The sequence below is a fragment of the Microtus ochrogaster genome, unplaced genomic scaffold (assembly GCF_000317375.1).
Source record: "Microtus ochrogaster isolate Prairie Vole_2 unplaced genomic scaffold, MicOch1.0 UNK11, whole genome shotgun sequence".
Classification (NCBI taxonomy): domain Eukaryota; kingdom Metazoa; phylum Chordata; class Mammalia; order Rodentia; family Cricetidae; genus Microtus; species Microtus ochrogaster.
The window spans coordinates 5,124,094-5,128,682 of record NW_004949109.1 but is presented as its reverse complement, the minus strand read 5'-3'; the positions used below and the strand labels follow the sequence as shown (position 1 = coordinate 5,128,682).

The window sequence follows — 4,589 nt, the reverse complement described above, 5'->3', positions numbered from 1 at the left end:
CTTTGGAGTCAGATGGTATTTCAATGAATAGTCTTACATAAAAATTTGAAAGCACTAACAAATATTTCTCTGTCTGAATTTTAATAGCATTAAGGAATCTTTTCATTTTGATTATTTATTTTTTCTATTTACTACAAAATGAATTTAAAAGCATTTTTGTTTACTATATAGGAAACGATTATTTTTAAAACTATGAGACAAAATCCACACCTTTTTATACATTTCTTTAAGCAGGAAAGATGCGGTAATTTGTAAACACAATTTAAAGTAACTAATTCTCAAATAAAAATAACAAGGCAAACCTCAGGCACCACTGAGAATTCTACAGGTTATAATGAAATAAAAATCTCCAGCACAATTGTAGTTTAAGAAGAAAACACACTTTCATACTTCAAAAACATACCTTATCAGAGACTTATTGCTATTTGGCACACAGTCATAAGTAGAAATTTCTAGACCACTCATCTACACAAGATCATCTTAACCCAAGAGGTAGACTGCAGTAAATACCAGCAGCTTATATGGCAACTTCTTACTTTTCTCTGGCCACATAGGACCAATAAGCTGAGAGACTCAGATGCAGAAGTGTCCGATCGACTTTTAGAAAAGGTTAAATATCAGTAGTGATACTTAGCCATTTAAGGCTGAAGTACTGCTACTGTGACTCAGAGATTACTTTAAAATTTTTAATTATGTTATACTAATTTGACTAATCACTATATCATTTTGTTTATTGAATTAATAATAATAATAATAATAATAACCACATGTGACTGCTGACTCCCATATGCTTGTCAGCACAGATCTCAGCCGTGGGACTTAAGCTACAGCAGCACATCTTAAATTCTTACGAATACCTTGCTATTTCCAGGCATCCTGTCTTCCTTACTTTCATGTGACGGTAGCTGTCCTCTGTCTAAAAGAGTGCAATATTGTGCTGGATAGTTTTATGCCAACTTGACACAAGCAAATATCATCTGAGAGGAGGAACCTTCGATTAACAAAATGCATCCATAAGATAGGCTATAGGCAAGCCTGTAGGACATTTTGGTAGGTAAGGATTTTATTTTTATTTCTGTTTTTTTGCTTGTTTGTTTGCTTGTTTGCTTGTTTTTTGAAACAGAGTCTTACTATGTAGCTCTCTTGCTATCCTAGAAGTTACTATGTAGACCAGGCTGACCTTGAAATCACAGAGATCCAATTAACTCTGCCTCTTGGATTAAAGACATTTACCATTACATGTAGAACATTTTATTTATGAGTGATAGATGTGGGAGAACCCAGACCATTGTGGGTGGTGTTATCTCTGAGTCAATGATAATCATATAAGAAAGCAGACTGAGCAAGCCATGAGAAAAAATCAAGAAGCAGCACCCCTCCATGGCCTCTGCTTCAGCTCTTGCCTTAATGTTGTGTAAATGGAGGCTGTGCTTACGTTTCCCTGCTGCCCAAGACCCAAATAATCACACAGAAACTGTATTAATTACAACACTGTTTGGCTGATGTCTCAGGCATATTTCTAACTAGCTTTTACATCTTAAGTTATTAATCTGTGTGTCACCATGAGGCTATAGCCTACCGGTATGGTTTCCAGCGTGTCTGCTTCAGCAGCTACATGGCGTCTCTCTCTAACTCTGCCTACTCTCTCTTTATATCTCTATTCGGATTTCTGCATGCCTTTACTCTTCTAAGTCATTGGCCCAAGAAGCTTTTTTATTAACCAATGTGAATAATAAAACATATCACATCATACAGACGGGAATTCCACACCTATGTTCCTGTTCTGTTTGAGTTTCTGCCCTGACCTCCATCGATAAGGAACATTAATGTACACATGCAAGCTGAATGAACCCTTTCCTCCTCAATTTGTTTATAGTCATGGTGTTTCATCACAGCACTATAACTCTGATGAAGCCAATTATTAAACACGTAACTGAAAAAAAACCCCAAAGAACCAGTATATTTTTCCCATAGTGTTTTATTTCTATTTCCTGTGGTGAGAAGGCACAAACAAATTATTTGTAAATGTTATATAGATACTTCACTGGTTAAAAATTCCAATAATGTTTACAGATGGTTTAAATTTTCATCCTCCACCCAAAACGTGAGTAATGAGGAAGCCCTTGATAACCTTTTTATTAGCTTCACATCCCACAGTCCACACATATTCCCTAAGGAGCACCAACAAGAAAGAAATCTTATTATAGGAAATAATTACTTATCTGGGCTCATTATCCAACAGTTACCCTTTCCCATTACATCTCAATGAAATATGCATCAAGTCCAGATGAGGACCAACAAAAGCTAAGGGTGAAAATGTAAGAGCCACAAACATCAAGCATCAGTAGAGCAGGGAAGCCATACAGCCTCCCATCCTGGTGTCACATCACAGGAAGCCTACAGGCTGCATAAGAATAGGTACAAGCTTGATGCAGAATGAGAAAATTTTTTCCTAAGGGTTAGAATAATCATCTTAGAGTTTAGGACTTTAGACCACATAACAGACATGATAAGGCCTCAAACACCATAAGTTTAATTTGGGGGGGCATGGGACTTCTAAAACTTTTGCAAAGATTGAAAACAAATTGTTGAGTGTTGTTCTTAAGTTTAAACTTTGCTTGTGAAACCATCCATTTCCCACTCTTGGTTGTTAATCAGGATACTGGCTACTCAAGAGAGAGGGAATAGATAGTTAAAAATATACAGTCCTAAGATCTGTCCCTCTTCTACCAAATCAGCGTCTGTGATTATGAGAACTGGAATTCATGGTGAACTGGAATGTTCACCACAATGTTTGTGCAAATCAAATTTTGAGAAATTTGGTTGAAAGAGACTTGGGGTATGATAGAAAGTTTGGGAACTCACCAAGCTGCTTGTCAGTTTGCAAGCAAAAGAAAATGGCTTAAAATGCTACTCAAAGAGTAGATACATAATTTTTCAAAATCATCACATATACTGAAAAAGAGCATGTACCAACATTTTTAAATGATTAGAAACAATTGTAAACTCTCTATAATATCAGAGTACTGGAGTGGAGGAATCAGCTCAGTAGCACAGCCTTGACTAGCATGTCCAAGATCCTGGGTTTGATCCCCTAACACTGCAATTATAATAAAAATAAGTAACAATGATAATAATAAAATAATAAATTTTAAAATGAAGTAAAACAGGGCTACAAAACATCAGTAAGAAGCATGTCCCTAAAGCTCATGCTGAAATGAGTTCAAGTAACTGTTGTTTATTCAAGTTGATCTTGTCTTTCTGTCAGGCGGTCATCAACACTCCTTAAATAAAACAATTAGGAGAACTCATTACCAACTAAACTGGTTTGATTCTATGGCTGCTTTGGTTTGAACCCATATCAACACTCTGTTCAGATTTGAATTATAGGTCATACCAAGTTAGAAATTTTCAAGAAGCCTGAAGGAAGAGTTTGGGAGGGTTATATTTAGACAGAAAGCATAGGCTTGCCAACCCACTCATGGTTCAAATAGCTCTAAAATTGATTGATTCCTTTCTCATGGATAGTCTCCCTTACTAAGTGTACTGACTAATGGAAACTGAAAACAACTAGATAGCACGGTTCCTAAAGATACCTCTTGAGTCTAAACTTCAATGTTCTTTTTGGAGGTGATTATTTACCAACAACCAAAGATAAATGTAAAATAGAATGTCAACAAATCACAGCCATAAATTTCAGTGTTCACAGCAAGCTGATGAGCCCAATCAAAGCATCCTCCATGACTGTGATGACCATGTTTAAGCAAATAAAACATGTACATAGTAGCATCTGGGCCAAGAAGATGGGCCACCCTGTGAAAACATTAGCCACACACTGTTGACAACCTGCGCTTTCTCCCCAGAATCTACAAAGAGAGTGAGGAGCAGTGGTCCATATCTAAAATCCCAGCACTCTTATGTTGAGATGAGGGGCCAGGAGAGGAGACTGTTAGATGCATGCAGGTCAGATAGTTTGGACTACACAGCACAGCAGTAGAAAGAATAGAGAGCCTGCCTCATCAATGTGCGAGGAGGAAACCATCTCACAAAAGTTACCTTCTGACTTCCATTCTTAACCCTTGAACACACACAATTCATCTCAAAAATACTTTTAAATAAATAATAATCTAGAAAAAGACATGGTGGCAGAAGCCATAATGTAACAAAGCAAAATTTCATTTTTTATGTGACTGACAGGGGATATGGTGTGTGTGCTGGGCAGCCCCTGTCAATAATTCATATGGTTGCCTTCCTTTAGCAGTGAGCCACTGCTCTGTTAACTATCTGTGTGGAAAAACTGTACAAATTCACCTTCGACCATGAAGATCTCTGGTCAGTCTAGAGGTAGCCCCTGTGCCTGAGTCCTTCTCTGGCCCAGGACCCTGAGAAGAACCTCTAGAAAGAAGAAATCATGAGGCTAGTAGTCACAGAGCAAGCCAGTCCCTGTCCTTGACAGTCAGATTGGAGATTGAATGCTTGAAACACCAGGGCCAATGGGAACCCAGGAGCTTGTCAGGGGATAGACCAGCTTGTATTGAAAAGTAGGTAGGGGGCTGGAGAGATGGCTCAGAGGTTAAGAGCATTGCCTG

General features: G+C 37.7%; 1 pseudogene; it reads left to right on the top strand.

The window, feature by feature from the left end:
- Positions 1-4,319: 4,319 nt before the first annotated feature.
- LOC113458239 overlaps positions 4,320-4,589 on the top strand; it is a 1,899-nt pseudogene continuing 1,629 nt past the window's right edge.